General features: G+C 40.2%; 1 protein-coding gene across 3 annotated transcripts in view; it reads left to right on the plus strand.

The window, feature by feature from the left end:
- The window catches only part of LOC145510122 (uncharacterized), an 838,825-nt gene that overhangs the window by 664,567 nt on the left and 155,273 nt on the right, over positions 1–18,985 (plus strand). The window lies entirely within an intron of this gene.

The raw sequence follows: 18,985 nt of genomic DNA on the forward strand, positions 1-18,985 counted from the left end.
TCCTTCCTGTCCCTTTTCATTAAGTGTCACGCTAGATGCTCCAAGCACTCCCTTCCCTAAGTAGCAGCTCTTCTCTGGGCTTCTCTCCTCACCCTATTCCTCTGTCACATATAAAGGTTTTACCTGCTCTCTGGTCCTTTCCTTCTGTTAGCTCTGACTCAGCCAACTAATTATGGAAATAAATTTCTGTTTTATTTCTCTGTTGCCTCTACCCCACAAAAAATGCCAATAAATTTAAGATGTGCCAACTTACCACTGAGGCTACATAAAATAAAATCTTCAAAAGATTGGCAGTCTTCTTGGAAAGCAGCCTGTGTGATTCCACCTGGGAGAGATATGCCTTGAATCCTGAGGTGTTCTACACCGAGAAACCAAACAGTGCTTTTGTTCCCCTCAAATCAAGTCAATCCTTGACTGGGGGAAGCAAGAAAATGGAGAATCATGTACTCTCTGTTAAGACATAAGTCCACTTAACCATTAATAAAATGCCTTCTCCTTCCAATTTGACAAATACATCTTTGTAATACCCTATGAAGCTATCTTCTAACTTTAGAATTTTTGATCTCATTAGAATTAGCACCAGAATACGGTAAAGCAAGAAGACTTGATCCATGGTGCCAGGTCTGCAGTCACTCTCCTTTCTCATCACATGCCCAGCACTGTTACACACCAGGAAGGTCCTCATGTGCACTGTCAATACCCTGGGTTTAGCCCATTACCTCAACAACTGCCCCTTCTCAGGCCTAGTGATGCCTTTGTTGTTGTTGTTCATTCGCCAAGTCATGCCCAGATCTTTGCAGCCCCATGAACTGCAACATGCCAAGTCTCTCTGTCCCTCATCATCTCCTGGAGCTTGCCCAGGTTCATGCCCATTGAATTGGTGATGCCATCCAACCATCTCCTTCAGCCTTCTATGATGCCTATGTCTGTGCATATGTTCCTGCAGGACTGAGACTAGAACAAGACTATTCAGGTTCTGAAAGTGGGCTGAGTCATTTGGGCAGAAAATTCCAAGGACCTTGGTTTACAGAGTATAGTCTAGAAGGAGGCGCAGCATAGGCTCCCTATGGCACATTCCTGTGGCCCTGTGGACCAGATCTGGTCTGGGGGCACTTTCTGAAGCTCAGGGCTAGGATAGGATTCTTCTTGCCCAAGTCTAAAGGTATACTAACCTAAAGGGCCAATAGTTCCTGCTACATCCATGCACTTGGTATCAAGCTGCTTCTCATATGGGCCACTCTACAAAGGATGCTACAAGTTTAACTCCAGAGACAGTTGATTTGTTGTTGTTGTTCAGTTGCTAAGTCCTGTCTGACTTTTTATGACCCCATGGACTGAAGCACACCAGGCATCCCTGTCCTTCACTATCTCCTGGAGTTTGCTCAAACTCAGGTCCATTGAAACATCCAAATATCTCATCTTCTGATGCCTCCTTCTCCTCCTGCCTTCAATCTTTCCCAGCATCAGGGTCTTTTCCAATGAGTCGGCTCTTCACATCAGGTGGGCAAAGTATTGGAGCTTCAGCTGCAGCATCAGTCCTTCTAGTGACTATTCAGGGTTGATTTCCTTTAGATTGACTGGTTTGATCTCCTTGCTGTCCAAGGGACTCTCGAGAGTCTTCTCCAGCACCACAGTTCAAAAGCATCAATTCTTTAGGCTCAACCTTCTTTATGGTCCAACTCTTACATCCGTGCATGACTACTGGAAAAACCATAGCTTTGACTATATGGATCTTTGTCAGTGAGGTGATGTCTCTGCTTTTTAATATGCTGTCTAGGTTTGTCATAGCTTTTCTTCCAAGGAGCAAGCAGCTTTTAATTTCACAGTTGATTTGACAATTGTTAATGAAACATATGCATTCACATTAAAACTGTTGACCTCTCCTGAATAGCACTGACCCGTACATGATAGGTATTTATTAAATGCATTATATATAAACAAATGAATGACCTACTAGAATTTTATTGTTTCGTACAGGAAAGGAGTGACCAAGAGTGGAAATTTCAGACACTAATAGCAGATGAGAGAAACCTTGATTTGTATACTTTAAGAAGAATTTGCTTATTAGAGGTAACCCCTCTATACTAGCTGAAAATACAATCTCTTCCTACTGTGACACATGCATGGCTATACCCATAGCCAAGAATGTATGCACAATGCCATGAGTCAAATATTTTTTTTAAATATTTATTTTATTTGGCTCCACTGGGTCTTCATCTCTGTGCACCTGCTTACTTTAGTTGCAGTGATTCAGGGCTACTCTTCTTTGTAGTGGCTTCTCTTGTTGCAGACACAGGCTCTAGGTACACAGACTTCAGTATTTATAGCATGTGGGTTCAGTAGTTGCAGCGGGCAGGTTTAGTTGCTCATGGCATTTGGAGTCTTCCTGGACCAGGGATCGAACTCATGTCCTCTGCATTGGCTGACAGATTCTTATCCACTGCACCACCAGGGAAGTCCTCAAATATTTTTAGAGCAGAATTTCTCAACATATTGTCACTAATGACATTTTGGGTGGGATCATTCTTTGTTGTGGGGGTAGTCCTCTTCATTGTAGGATATTTAGCAGCATCCTTGGTGCCTACACTCTAGAGGCTGGTAGCATTGCTTCCCAGTTGTGACAACCAAAAGTGTCTCCAGACAGTGCCAAATGTTCCCTGGGTGGGGATGATGGGGGAAACAACCCCTGGCTAAGAACCATTGTTCTTAAAGAAACTGATTCCTTATAGCTTGGCATCATCATTCCCCACCCAGTCAGAATTAACACCAAGCAGAACTCACAGAAGGCCTCAGTTGCACCCAGATTCATTGTCAAAAGAAAATGAGAGTCAAGGGAAGCCAAAATAATGTAGTTTGCTATGTTTCATCAGTCTCTAAGATTGTATAGCAAACGGCAACTCTAAGCTAAAAGATAAAAATGTAGAATAATGATGTTTAAATCTTTTAGAGCAATAACTCTACTAATTTCTGTTCTTTGTTTTGTTTTGTTTTTCAGTGCTAGGGAATTAGCCAGAGTTAATGTGCTTAAAGTTCAAACATAGAATGAGATCAATAGGATTAGAAAGCACATGCCAAAAGCATCTCTACTCTATCCTCATGTAAGCTCTTTTAGGGTGACTCAGGAAAGGGTTATGTGGTACAGCGTCAGCAGCCCATTTCCATGGACATTCCCTAAGCCTTTTTTCTGCTTCTTGTCCTACCATGTTTGTTACTTCCTATATTTCCTGTATCAAAACAGGAAGTTGTGACTTAATGGCTTAGCAATGTACACATTTGTGTTTGTAATGACTTGTTAAAACCAGGATTTCATAAAATTTTAGTCTGTGTGGCTCTAAATGTTATTTTGGGTCTAAAAATCCCCAGAATGAAATTAAGCATGTTTATTTGTGTTACAAGGACAAAAAAAAATTTATGCATGAGAACACACAATTTTACCTCCTTCCCCACTTTTTTGAGCAAGAAAGGATTGTTTCTTGCTAAGTTAGATTCCAGAATCTTTTTGGTGTTATTGTTGAGAATCTAGTTAATAAAATTAAAGAACGTGAATTTAAACTGTATCATAAAGAGTAAGAGTGGATAGGAGATAGAAGAACTGTGTATCTGCAAAAATGCCTAGGAGAAGAAAAAGAGGGAGAGAGAGATTTGGGGAATAGCTGCCATACATGTGAAGTACACTGTTGATGATCAAAATATTTTTAACTAAAAAATATTTAAATTTTTTTTTTTTAATTTTAAAAGTACTTTTAGTTATTTCATTACGTATTAAGGCTACTAGGAATAAACAATAGGAGTTCTTTAAAATTTAGCTACAGAATTGTTTTTTTCTAATTTAAATAATTCAAGGTTGGCCAAGACTCAGCAATTTGAGCTCAGGGTTAATTCACATTTGGAAGTGATTGATTGTAGTAACTTCCCTGTCAGGCTAATCTTCACACCTACTGAGGCTGTTCTTTTACGTCAAATTCCTCTTTTAATCTGGTGCTTTGGACAAGAGGGCTAAAGAAAGACTTTTCAGTCAATACACAATCCACCATGTCATTCATTAAATACAAATTCATTAATGACTGTCGTGTGATGGTGTCATGTGATGGTGATATTCTGCTGACAAAAAGGAGAGGGAGACCTGACCCCTACTCTTAAAGAGCTTACAGTCTTGTCTGTAAGTAACCTGTAAGTAACATATATATGGTAGTCCCCACATAAACTAAATGTGTATCATCAAATGAGCCTGGAATTTTCATAACAATAGAACTTATTCTAAAATTGTACATAGCCTTCTGTAGAATCATTAAGAATTGTAGAATTTTCCAATTGCATTAGATTGGTGTATATAATGTGAATAACTGTGTTAGAACGATTCCAGTCCTCACAATTTTTGGACATCTCTAAAATAACATGATTCAGAAGATGTTTATTACATGTTTATTACATTCTGTACTTTCCTTGCTAAATCTGATGTGGGTCCAGCAATGAACAACACATCTTTCTAACATGATGACTCAGACTCAGAATGAACACAATTTTAGGAGTAGGAGAAGCAGATGAGAAAATACTTCACTGATGCATGCCCTCTGTTGTATTTCAGCCTCATGCCACATCAAACTTAAAGCCTTTTTACTGATTCTTAAACTAACTGTGAGAAGGAACCGTCTCTTTTCCCCTCTGGGTCTGGGGACATGCTATATTCCATTAGCAGCCTCTCTGATTTTTCATCTAAAGCTCTTTCCTTGCCTTGGATATTGGCTAACATTTTCCACTGGTCAGAAACTTTGTTTATACAGCTGATCAAGTTAACGGTTCATCTCCTCTGCTCTGTAGGCACTCCAATTCTACCGTCATCATAACTAGGATTGGCTATTTTACTTGGCAGAATTATTTCAGTAATCCAAGATAACCAAATTGGATTGGTGATCAATCAGTTTGTTCAGCACTCATTCCAGTAAATAAAACCAACTAAGCTCCAAGTGGTTGAATTGTTATTACAGTGGAGTCACAATGTGAATCAAAGCTTAGAGACCTCAGGGAATTCATAAAATCCTACTCTGCAACCAGATGATTGTCCTGTAATATATACCAGATACCAAATATGCATAGGTTTCAGCCTTTCTTGGTGGAAATAGCTAGTTTTTCTGTGATACATAGATGAGAAATACCACCATTTATAAAAGTGGTCCTTGAAAACCTCATTTTTTCTATTTACTTATTTTTCTCTTTACATTTCTATATAAAATTCTAGTGTGAAAAGAGTATGGTGGGTCATCGCAATCTTTGCGTTGACGAACACGGAAGACTGAGTGTTGAGTCATAAATAAATGAATATAGTTTTGAGATATATTGTCTGAAAGGAAAGGTGATTTTTTTAAAAATGAAAACTTGATAGAAGCCTCGGAGTATATTATACAAGGAGATATAATGGGATTTTATTATAAACTTCAAACTGTGTTTTTCAAAAACCCAAATTCTAGAGAGAGCTTTGCTACCAACTTGCTATGTGAGCTTAAAACATTTTGTTTTGCACTTTCATTTCCAGTAAATTAAAGTATTAATAATAATTATGCCCCTCTCCATCACCAGAGTTATCATGAGAACCAAATAGAATATTGTATATTGAAGCCATTTCTGAAGTCTGAAAAGGTATTAAAAGGCATGAGAATGCAAACAGGCTTCCCTAAATTGTGGGATGCATTGCTGGTGAGATGAGAGACATACCCCAGTGTTCAGGTTTTCACTTTGGAAGATGTACATTAAATTGTGTTGAACTACATAGTGAGAAAGTTAATCCTTTTTCACTTCTCAGTCACCCTTTCTGATTTCTACAAAGAGCAAATCTTGTTTTGGTGCTAGCATGTCTCCAGCACATCTTTAACACTTGCTAATCTCCCTTTCCTTAAAGGGAGAGCACCTCTCAGGCATGGAGCCAGGCATGTAACTTAGCTGGATTTTAATAATGTGGTTCAGTTTTCCTTGCTTGTGTATTTTTGTCATAAATTCCTTAATGGCAAATGGTAATGTTTTTCCATTAATAGCAGTAATATAAAGTTTTGTTTCTACTCAACTTTATCTAAGTAGTGAGAAAAAGAGCCATTTTAAAGAAAAATATTAAGTAAATAATAGTCAGTGATATGTGAATTTGACAGAAATTGTGAAAGTGAGATGAATATGTTTGAAGTTTGGGAATATATATACTTGTCATTGTAAAACATAGGCTAAGACCAAGTGTACTTGCCATTGAGATAGTTGCTATTGTTCATTCACTAAGTCATGTCTGACTCCTTGTGACCCCATGGATTTCCAGGCTCCCTGGCCCTCTGCTATCTCCTGGAGTTTGCTCAAATTCGTATCCAGTGAGTCAGTCATGCCATCCAACCATCTCATCCTCTGTCGCCCCCTTCTATTCCTACCCTCAATCTTTCCCATCATCAGAGTCTTTTCCAATGAGCTGGCTATTTGCATCATGTGGCCAAAGTATTCAAGCTTTAGCTTCAGCATCAGTCCTTCCAATGAATATTCAGGGTTGATTTCCTTTAGGATTGACTGGTTGGATCTCTTTGCAGTCCAAGGGACTCTTAAGCAATGTCTTCAGCAACACCATTTGAAAGCATCAATTCTTTGGGGCTCAGCCTTCTTTATGGTCCAACTCTCACATCTATACATGACTGCTGGAAAAACCATAGCTTTGACTGGATGGACCTTTGTTGGTAAAGTGATGTCTCTGCTTTTAATACGTTGTACTTTTCTCATGTACCTTTGGTTCATCCCTCATCATTCTTGAACAAGCCTTACAAAACAACCCTTAAGGCCAGGGAAGGAAGAAAATGGGAACTTTCAGATGCCATTTTAATTTCCACTGATACAGCCATCCATTGAAAGAATTTAGGCACTGAATCCAACTGAAATCTTCTAAACTTTAGAGCATTAAAAACAGGTGGTGTTGACTGTGCTAAAGAGACAGCTCCCTCTTCAAGAGTCACGTTTGTCTCATTAACCTTGGAAGGGGGTCCCAGCACACAGTGACTGACCTGGCATATTTAGACACACATATACAGTACATTAACCTCATTCGGGATGGGCTTCAATACTTTGATGAAATACATCTTGTTCCATCCTCTAGAGACCATGTGAATCCACAAACAATTACAATTTTAAAGAAATTGTGGGTAAGTGAATCCTCTGTGATCAGAGTGTTTTCTCACCATTTTTTCTATTTTCTATTTCTTTCTTCCTCAGTTGAAAAGGAAGTAGAAAAATCTTTAGTTGTGTCAGAACAAGAAGGGCATTCTGTGGCATGGAAAATTTGTTGGTGGGTTTTAAAAATACAGTTTCTAAAAATTTATAGATGAGCTCAATTTAGAAAAAATGGGGAAATCACATGCTGTCATGCAGTTCAGTTTGGGAGCCTATTTTTTCCCATAGAATGTTGTGCAAAGTAAAATCCCGAAGTAATTATTTCCTTTGTTAATAAATCTTGTTTGAAGTGAGGAAGTCTTGAAGCAGAAGAAATAGTAATAAAAACACCACTAGGATCATCTTCATTCCTTTCAGATGTGTTCAACTCCAACCCAGGAAAAGTAACTTGAGTGTCTCATCCCCATATTCAATACTACATCTCCTATGGGCTTTGCATGTGTGTGTATGTAATTCACATATATTTTTTTCCTACAGACTTCTAGCCTGTGCTTATACAATTATTGTTACAAATGTAGGTATTTGACACTTTAATAACATATTATTGCACTTTTAGGAAAACACACCCTTCTGTACTATTCTTCTTGCTGGGTGTAGAGCTCCTCTTTAGAGCAGATGTTCTTGGCTGTTACGAAAGGGCTTTAGAATGCTGGATTCAGATGAAGCTTGGAGACGAGCGCCAATTATGTCATATGGTGACAGTGCCCAGTTATAACACTAATAGGCTTTTCATTATTTTTAATATTTTTTTGGGGGGTTTAATTATTCCCATGTATATTTCAGGACTCTCATTATGGAAAGCCAGGATTAGAATTGCTACTATGGTTTTTACCTAAACAGGACAGGAAATTTTTCATAGTCTGAAAAAGTTTTAGGAGTATTGAGAATGTCTGAAAACAAAAACAGAACCAAAGAAAATAAAAACACAAACCTCTCCCATAGCCTGGTCATGGATGACTAAATGTTTAATTTTTTATGTCTGGCATGCCATAGGTTTCTAATAAATTTGTAATGAATGAATACATACACTAAAACCAGTTTTCTATCTTTTTTTTCAGTTCAATCAGATGCTTTCCTATTTATCCTATTCTTAGGATCTGGAACCATTTATATTTGTCTTCCCTAAAATAAGTGAAACAGTGGCTCATTCACAGGAAAATTATTTAATCTTTAACATCCACCTCCATGTTCTTCCCACATTATTATTATCATGAGTTTACCTAGTGCAGAGACAATAGAAATAAATCTGTTGAGGATTTTGTGGAGATTTTATACTTTCTTTGTTTGACAATCAAATGGCCCCACAAGCCAGATCCAACCTGCCTAAGGTTTTTATAAATAAAATTTTATTGGAACTCAGCCAAAAATAATTGGTTTACATATCATCTAAGACAACTTTGGGGCTTCCCTGATAGCTCAGTTAGTAAACAATCCACCTACAATGCAGAAGACCCCAGTTCAATTCCTGGGCTGGGAAGGGATAGGCTACCCACTCCAGTAATTCTTGGGCTTCCCTGGTGGCTCAGCTGGTAAAGAAGCTTTGGTGCCACAATAACAAAACTGAAGAATCATGTCAGAGACCAGATACCCTGCAAAACCTAAAATATTTATCATCTGGTCTTTTGACACAAGAGAAATTTACTCACTCTTAGAGTGGGAATTTTAGAGGCAGACAGGAGTTAGTATGGTATTCTTGAAATTCTTTTTGAAGTGTTTATTAATTCAAAGTTTGACTTTATTTTGACTCAGAGATACAGGGGCTTGTCTTTATAAAAGTCTTAATATAGCATGGAAGTTAATATATCAGTTCATTAATACTAAGTTTTTACTCTCATTTTTAATAGTAATGAAAATAGTGATAGCTATAACAAAATGCTCCCCTTTTTGATGGAGTAGCAGAAAAGTCTTTCCTGGGATTGCTGTGGTAAAATATGCATTCATGGAAATTAGCTGCAACCCCTTGCATCAAGATTAAATCAAATGTATTAAAGACACAGTCAGTTTGTACCTTCCTTTCCCCAAGTGATTGAGTGTACATAACCCTGTACATACCACTTGATCCAGTGGGTCGCAAAGATTTAGCAATCATCTTGTGTCCTGGAGATGGATACTTTTACACCTGCCGAAGTGCTAAGGCATTTTCTGGCAGGAGTAGCAAAATGCAGTATCTCAACATATGATTGCTACTGTTAGAGACTTGCTGGCTTAGCTGAGGGGTGGAGGTGGGGGGTGGACTGTACTGTTGTGAGAGTAAGTATTGTGGCAAGGAGGGTGATTTGGTTTTCTCTACAATTCCCAGCCAAGCCCCTTGGGCTATGTGTATTCACCTTACAGGATGTCTACTCACCTTGCAGGATGGCCCTGGGCCAGTGAGCCTGTGTGCTCACGGCAGCATCTTGAATCTTGCTGGGTGCAAGAGGGAACCCTAGGCACAGCCCTGGGAAGAAAGGAAAGGGATTTGGTGCAAGTAGTGTTCCCCACCCTGTCCCCCTCACTCTAGAAAAGAGAACAATAATTAATTACCATTTTATTTGTCTCTTCTGTATGCTAAACACCAAGCTAATTATATGCCAACTAACTTATGCCGACTGAGTCCTACTCATCATTCAAAAGTATGCTGTTATGCACATTAAAGATAAAGAAATTGAGACTTAGAGAGGTTAAGTAATTGGCCCAAGCTCACACAGCTGCTAAGTGGCAGAGCAAGGATGAAGCTCCAAAAGACTTGGTTTAAAATGCTAAGTGAGGAACTTCTGGGGAAAGATTGGGTTTCCTGAGTGGGTGATGTCATTTGCACTCTGAACTGAAGTTGTTCAATATTAAAAATCCCTCCTCAAGGAAGTTGTACTCTCAACCTCAAGCAAAAAGAACTTTTGCTGTGTTGATCAAATCCCTTTCCTTTCTTTCCAGTGCTACGCCTAGGGTTCCCTCTTGCATCCAGCAAGGTTCAAGATGCTGGCATGTGACACACAGGCTCACTGGTGAATACACATAGCCCAAGGGACTTGGCTGGGAATTGTGGAGAAATTAGGTACAGGAACATTCTCTCTGTCCATCTAATTTAACTTTTCCAAGAAACCTAGACTGCTTTTTCATATATGACGATCCTTTCCCGCTAACAGTCTTTTTTTTTTTTGACGTTTGTTTCTTTGGCTGTGCCAGGTCTTAGTTGTGGCATGTGGGATCCAATTCCCTGACCAGGGATCAAACCTGGGCCCCCCTTGCACTGGGAATGTGGAGTCTTAGCCACTGGAGAACCAGGGAATTCCCTCAGAGAATCATACACAGGATTGCCCTGCTTTTAACTGTAGAAGAGAGCAGGTCGCCTGAGGATATTCAGCAATTCCCAGGTTTTCAGAGGATAGGGTGGCAGCCCCAGAGGCTCCAGCTTAGAAGCAAGACTTCCCAAGCCTCTCAAAAACCTTTCTGCAAACCTGTGAGCCTGCTGTTCCTGCCAAGCTGTAGGGAATGCTGGCAGGGCACCTACACAGGGAAAAGAGAATTAGAATTAGAAATGGTACAGGGTAGAGGGGAAATACACGCATACACACATACCATCACCACCACTACCACCACCACCGCACACATTACATGGACCAAAGAAGCTCTCTGAAACACTGACCTAGGAGCATGCATTCAAAAAGAGTGGATGATACTGACATTCATTGTGTCCCAGAGGGGCTGTGTGTTGTGGCTCATTCCTTAAACTCCATGTTTGGTTGCCAAGGCTCATACCTATATCTTGGGTCTTGGAACACCTGTAATTTCAGAGAAGTAGGCAGAATCTTTTGGGGCCCCTGGGAAAAATGACGTTGGGAGTCCCGTGAAAGACCTCGCATCACCAGGATGGAGTTTTTTGGGTTTTTTTTCCAGAAGGAAAATACAGAATTATCCTCAAATAATTATTACCATTCTTATAATGCACAGTAATTCTTGTTAGCAAAGATCAGCCAGCCAAGCACCTTTCATGCATTATCTCATTGTGAAAGTGTTAGTTACTCAGTCATGTCCGACTCTTTGTGACCCCATGGACTGTAGCCTGCCAGGCTCCTCTGTCCATGGAATTCTCCAGGCAAGAATACTGGAGTGGGTTGCCATGCCTGCCCTCCTCCAGGGGATCTTCCCGACCCAGGAGCTGAACCTGGGTCTGCTGCATTGCAGGCAGATTCTTTACCATCTGAGCATTAAATCATCCCATGGCCCTAAAAGCTAAGTCCTATTGTTATGGTCATTTTAGGGAGAATTAGTAAGGTCCAGGGCTGCCCTGGGCAACATGGTAGCTACTGGCCACATGTGGCTGTTGAGCACTTGAGGACATTTATGCTGTAAATGTAAAATACACAGAATTTTCAAGACAATACAAAAAAGGAAAAAATATGAAAGCAAAATGTCTTATTAATAATTACTTATTGAGATGATAATATTTTAAATATATTAGCTAAAATATATTCTTAAAACGAACTTTCTGTGTACTCAGCTGCTTCAGTCATGTGTAACTCTTTGCTACCCCATGGACTAGCCCACCAGGATCCTCTGTCCTTGGGATTCTCCAGGCAAGAATACTGGAGTGGATTGCCATGCCGTCCTGTAGGGGATATTCCCAGGGATCAAACCCACGTCTCTTGCATCTCCTGCGTTGCAGTGGGATTCTTTACCCACTGAGCCATCTGGGAAGCCCAAAATTAACTTTACTTTTTTCTTTTTTTTTTTCTTTTACTTTTTCTAATGTGACTGCTAGAAAATTTTGAATTACTTCCATGCCTCGCAAATGTGGCTTGCTCTGTTTCTATTGGGCAGCTCTGGTCAAGAGCAGAGATCAACGAACGGGCCCACACCCTGCTTTTACACAGCTTATGAGCTAAAAATGCTAGAATGATTTTTATGTTTTTAAAACATGATAAAATTAAAAACAAAAACAATCTGGCCTATGAAGCATAAAATATTTGCTACCAGCCCTTTATAGAAAAAGTTTGCTGGTCTAGATGACTGTCCAGTCCAGGACCACCAACTCCAAAAGGTGTGCTTTACTCAAATGCTGGCTTTCTACTAGATGCCGGACAGTTCACAAAACCTTTATACACAATGCTTATTTTATTTCTGAGATTAAATAAGACTAATGACTCATGTTTATTCAAAATGTTATTATAATACTACATGCCACTAATAATGTTATTATATCCACTTTGCAGATGAGCAAGCCAAGGCTTATAGAGATGCAGTAGCTTGTCTTATGTCACACAGCTAATAAATGATAGGACTGGAATTTAAATCTACTTCTTCCTGAAAGGTACACTTGTAGGCCCCTTGCTGTCCTGCCACTGAATTCCTGTTTATTTAGGGTCAGCCTCTGCGCTGATCAATGCTGAGTTACCTACTCCCTGAGTTTTGTTGCTGGTGGTTTGTCCTTCCATGAATCTAATCCAGGGTTCAACAAACTATCTTGGGCCCATAGGTCAAATTTGACCCCACTGTCTTACACACACACAGACACACACATACACACACACAGACACTTCCTAGGAGGCTCAGTGGGTAAAGAATCAGCTTGCAATGCAGGAGACACAGGTTCTTTACCCACTGAGGTTCTTTTCCCCTGGTCGGGAAGATCCCTTGGAGGAAGGGATGGCAATCCACTCCAAGATTCTTGCCTGGAAAATCCCATGGACAGGGGAGCCTGGCGGGCTACAGTCCATGGGGTCACAAACAGTAAGACATGACCGAAGTGACTGAGCACTCACTGGACACACCCCTGCCCTTTTGTTTGCACATTGTCTATGGCAGGGGTCCCCAACCCCTGGGCCACAGACCGGTACTGGTCCATGACTTGTTAGGAACTGGTCTGCACAGCAGGAGGTGAGTGGCAAGTGAGCAAGCGAAGCTTCATCTGTATTTACAGCCGCTCCCCATCACCCACATTACCTCCTGAGCTCAGCCTCCTGTCAGATCAGCAACAGCATTATGTTCTCATAGGAGCAAGAACCCTACTGTGAACTGCACATTTGAGGATCTAGGTTGCATACTCCTTATGAGAATCATCTTGAAACCATTTCCCTACACCCCCCCTCCCATCTTGGTCTGCCAGAAAATTGTCTTCCACAAAACTGGTCCCTGGTGCCAAAAAGGTTGGGGACCACTTGTCTAGGGGTAGTTTCACACTACAACAGCAGAGTTGACTAATTATGAGAAAGGCCACACATCCCACAAAGCCAAAAGTATTTATTATCTGGGCCTTTACAAAGAAAATTTGCTGACCCCTAATCTAACTCGTTCAGGACAGGTCTTGTGACCTACAGGGCTCACTACAGTGCAGGGCTGGCTAGGGCCCAATAAACATGGAGTAGGCAAGTGAGCGAGTTGTGGGGGAGAGGAGAGTCCAGAGAGCACTTTCCTCTCTCCTTCTTGTTCAGAGCCCACTTCATCAGTTAGTGCACACATGCACTCACAACCCTGAAATGTTGCCATCTTTCTAATTGCTGGTGTTGGGATTCTCCCATATTCCTTCCCCACTTCCTTCCCCAATAGTTACTTGACCCGGAACATGTGGATTACATTTCACTTAAAATACATAGGGAATTTAAAATTAGAGGAAAACATGTTTGGCAAAAACTAGTGTACTTTGCAAACCATCTGGGATGTTCTCTTGTTTGTACTGGAGCTCAGTGCCGCTGTCCTCCATGGAGAAATGATTTTCACAAAACCCTCATCAGTTTCAGGACAATGGAACTCTTCACACTTAAGTAAAACCAACAAGAGTGTGCAATGTTGGCCTCAGTATGGCTTGGGAAAGAAACTGGGAACCAACTGGTTATAAAACAAAGGTGGCAATTCAAGGACATTTTGGGGAGAGTCATGGCAGGGATTGTTGCATTAGGCTGCCATGTGCCATTTCCAAACTCTGTGATAACAGCTACCATTACTGAGCATTTCCTGTGTTCCAGGCACTTTTCTAAGCACCATCTACCCTTTACCTCAATTAATCCTCCCAACAACCGTATGGGATGGATCCTATTATTATCCACATGTCAATCTGAGGAAACTGAGAATTAGGCGACTTACTTCTCCCACTACCACACAAGTCATCAGTGGCAGAACCAGGACTTAAAGCCAGACCAGGATAAAGTAACTCTGATGCCTCTGTCCCATATTATTCTACACTGGACAGCCCATAAGTTCACCAGCTACACTTTCCATGCCTTGTGACCTACAGCAGTGCTGCACATATGATAAACACTAATAATTACCCATTTCCTCATTTATATATTCAAAAATATGTATTCAAAACTACTTTACAGCAGGCACCATGATAGGTGATATTCAGTGGTGATCTAAGACAGATGGCTTTAAATAACATTAATTAAGAAAGACATAACAGCCATCTCTGCATCTAGAAGATTCCAAACTCATGGAAGTTTTGTCCATTCTCTTTGCTTATCCATTTCTTCTTACTAGGAGGATAATTTATTTTTCTTATTTCTCTGTCCTTCTTACTCTGCCCCTACCCCCTCTCCAAAAATTCCAGTCCTGAAAACAGACTCCATATTGTGAAAAAGATTTTTAAACCACAGGAGTGATGTAACTGTAGGCCTGTTTTTTCTCTCTTATGCACACAAAATATTGGATATGAGTGAGATTTTTAAAAATTGGTTTTCAAATGTGATGAAAAGAGTGTCCTTTCTACCAGAACAAAACAACCCCTAATGCTGAAGCCTCCTTCCTGATAGGGTTGATATCCCAAGATGAAGAAATCTGTGCATTGGGCCACAGCCTAAAACCCAGTGCAAAAGGCAGAGGGAAGCTCTGGACTGGAAAGAACTTCCATGTTTAGGATGGAGCTGAAGGCTCCCTCTGGGCTCTGGAGGCTGTGCTTAAAGACATGGCCTTTGTTTAGATGGGCAGCGGCCCAGGAGCCTCACTTGCAATCCAGCTGATATGACAGAGGTTTTGCCATGGAAAGTGTACGCATTGGAGCATTTCTCAGCTAGTCACTAGCCATCAATTACTTAAGAGTCAGATCTTGGCCAGAGGCCCCCGTTCCACAAAGTATGTCATTCTGTGTTCACAGAAATGGAGTTTACAGTCCTGCCGCTAAATTAAAACTGGTTCTTCCAAATTAAAAGCAGACAGGACAGATGTGCAGGGAAGAAATGGAGACTCACATCTTTTGTGAATCAGCTAATCACTGTGCCAGAACTTGAAATCCGCTTTTCCTGTTGAAGCCTCAACTGCACCACACCTATGTAAACCGCATTAAACCACATTAAATGAGATGGAATGAACATTTTACCAGTTCTTTCTTTCACCCTGCCATCTGGAGAAGGATAAAGAGTTCCATGGAGGCCCAAATCCCAAGGACTCTGCAACATGGGAGCCTGGGGTCAGCACCTGAGGGTGACCACATTCAGCTTGCCCCTTGTTGAGCATTTAGGACGCAAGATGCATGCAGAACCAAGCTAGCCACTCATGAGGACAAAAGGTACAAGTTCAGTTCAGTCGCTCAGTCGTGTCTGACTCTTTGCGACCCCATGAATTGCAGCACGCCAGGCCTCCCTGTCCATCACCAACTCCTGGAGTCTACCCACACCCATGTCCATCGAGTCAGTGATGCCATCCAACCATCTCATCCTCTGTCGTCCCTTCTCCTCCTGCCCCCAATCCTTCCCAGCATTAGGAACTTTTCCAATGAGTCAACTCTTCACATGAGGTGGCCAAAGTATTAGAGTTTCAGCTTCAACATCAGTCCTTCCAATGAACACCCAGGACTGATCTCCTTTAGGATGGACTGGTTGGATCTTCTTGCAGTCCAAGGGACTCTCAAGAGTCTTCTCCAACACCACAGTTCAAAAGCATCAATTCTTCGGCACTCAGCTTTCTTCACCATCCAACTCTCACATCCATACATGACTACTGGAAAAACCATAGCCTTGACTAGACAGACCTTTGTTGGCAAAATAATGTCTCTGCTTTATAATATGCTATCTAGGTTGGTCATAACCTTCCTTCCAAGGAGTAAGCGTCTTTTAATTTCATGGCTGCAATCACTATCAGCAGTGATTTTGGAGCTCCCCAAAATAAAGTCTGACACTGTTTGCACTGTTTCCCCATCTATTTCCCATGAAGTGATGGGACCAGATGCCATGATCTTAGTTTTCTGAATGTTGAGCTTTAAGCCAACTTTTTCACTCTCCTCTTTCATTTTCATCAAGAGGTTCTTTAGTTCTTCTTCACTTTCTGCCATAAGGGTGGTGTCATCTGCATATCTGAGGTTATTGATATTTCTCCCGGCAATCTTGATTCCAGCCTGTGCTTCTTTCAGCCCAGCGTTTCTCATGATGTACTCTGCATATAAGTTAAATAAGCAGGGTGACAATATACAGCCTTGACATACTCCTTTTCCTATTTGGAACCAGTCTGTTGTTCTATGTCCAGTTCTAACTGTTGCTTCCTGACCTGCATACAGGTTTCTCAAGAGACAGGTCAGATGATCTGGTATTCCCATCTCTTTCAGAATTTTCCACAGTTTATTGTGATCCACACAGTCAAAGGCTTTGGCATAGTCAATAAAGCAGAAATAGATGTTTTTCTGGAACTCTCTTGCTTTTTTGCTGATCCAGAGGACGTTGGCAATTTGATCTCTGGTTCTCCTGCCTTTTCTAAAACCAGCTTGAACATCTGGAAGTTCACAGTTCACGTATTGCTGAAGCCTGGCTTGGAGAATTTTAAGCATTACTTTACTAGCGTGTGAGATGAGTGCAATTGTGCGGTAGTTTGAACATTCTTTGGCATTGCCTTTCTTTGGTATTGGAATGAAAACTGACCTTTTCCAGTCCTGTGGCCACTGCTGAGTTTTCCAAATTTGCTGGCATATCGAGTGCAGCACTTTCACAGCATCATCTTTGAGGATTTGAAATAGCTCAACTGGAATTCTATCACCTCCACTAGCTTTGTTCGTAGCAAACATGACCCTAAAGCTTTGGGGCCTGCATTCCTCAGGAAAATGATTAAAGCTAAGGTTTTCCATACTTGGCCTGCCCTCTGAACCTATTCATGATATAAATATTAGCTTTAATTTATTGAGCACTTACTATATAAAATTTGAAAAACTTCAATAGGGTCAAGTGACTCCCTGTTTAAAATCCTTCAGTGGCTTCCCACTGCCCTAATGATAAAAACCAACATCTTTTTGGGGTCGCCAAGTCCTGTAGGATGTAGTCCCTACCACATCTGATACCCCTTCTCCCCTTTATCTCCCCACTCCAGATCCATTAGAGTTTCTCAGCTGTACCACATTCTCTTCTACTTTTAAATACTCCCTCTGTGCAGTGCTCTTCCAACCATCTTTTTCCTACTAAACATCATTATTGAGCAATAACATACATACCATACAGTCCACCCATTTAAAGTGTACAATTCAGTGGTTTCTAGTATGGTCACAAAGTTGTGCAAGCATCACCACAATATGATTTCTTTATTTTTAATTTAATCTTTATCTTATATGGAAGTATAGTTGATTTACAATGTTATATTTGTTTCAGGTGTACAGCAAAGTGATTCAGTTAAACATATATTTACTCTTTTAAAAATTTTTTTCACATTTAGATTATTACATAAAATTCAGTAGAGTTCCCTGTGCTATATAGAAGATCCTTGTTTATTATCTATTTTATGTATTTACTGTTGTTATTACTTATAAAGTGTGTATATGTCAGTCCCAAACTCCCAATCTATCCCTCCCTGCCCCTGCCTTTCCCCTTAGGTAACCGTTAGTTTGTTTTCTGAGTCTGAGAGTCTGTTTCTGTTTTGTAAATAAATTCGTTTGTATCATTTTTTTGGTTTCGCATATAAGCAATACTATATGATACTTGTCTTCCTCTGACTTACTTTACTTTGCATGATAATCTCTAGGTCCATCCATGTTGCTGCAAATGGCATTATTTCATTCTTGTTTATGGCTGAGTAATATTCCTTTTTATGTATAAGCCATTTCTTTTTTATCCATTCCTCTGTCAATGGACCTTTAGGTTGCTTCCATGTCTTGGCTTTGTAAATAGCACTGCAGTGCACATCAGGGTACAAGTATCCTTTCCAAACATGATTTTCTTTGGATATATGCCCAGGAGTGGGATTGCTGGATCGTATCACAACTTGATTTTTAGTTTTTTGAGGAAACTCCATACTGCTTTCCATAGTGACTGTACCATTTTACATTCCCACCAACAGTGTAGGAGGGTTCTCTTTTCTCCACATCCTCTCCAGCATTTATTGTTTGTAGACTCGTTGATGATGGCCATTCTGACAAGTGTGAGGTGATACCTCATTGTAATTTTGATTTGCATTTCTCTAATAATTAGTGCTGTTGTGTATCTTTTGGTGTATTTTGAGCCATCTATATGTCTTTGTCTTCTTTGGAGAACTGTCTGTTTAGATCTCTACCCATTTTTTTTTTATTGGGTTTTTTTTTTTTTTATGATATTGAGTTCCATGAGCTATTCATATAATTTGGAGATTAAACCTGTGTTGGTTGCTTCATTTGCAAATATTTTCTCCCATTCTGTTGGTTGTCTTTTCATTTTGTTTGTGGTTTCCTTTGCAGTGTGAAATCTTTTAAGTTTAATTAGGTCCCATTGTTTATTTTTGTTCTTATTTTCATTAACCTAGGAGGTGGATCCAAAAAGATATTGCTGTGATTTATGTAAAAGAGTATTCTGCCTATGTTTTCCTCCAAGAGTTTTATAGTATTGTCTTACATTTAGGCCTTTAACCTATTTTGAGTTTATTTTTGTATATAGTGTTAAAAAATGTT

This window comes from Giraffa tippelskirchi, chromosome 6 (genome assembly GCF_054371585.1).
Source record: "Giraffa tippelskirchi isolate mGirTip1 chromosome 6, T2T-mGirTip1v1.2.pri, whole genome shotgun sequence".
In the NCBI taxonomy this organism is placed as follows: domain Eukaryota; kingdom Metazoa; phylum Chordata; class Mammalia; order Artiodactyla; family Giraffidae; genus Giraffa; species Giraffa tippelskirchi.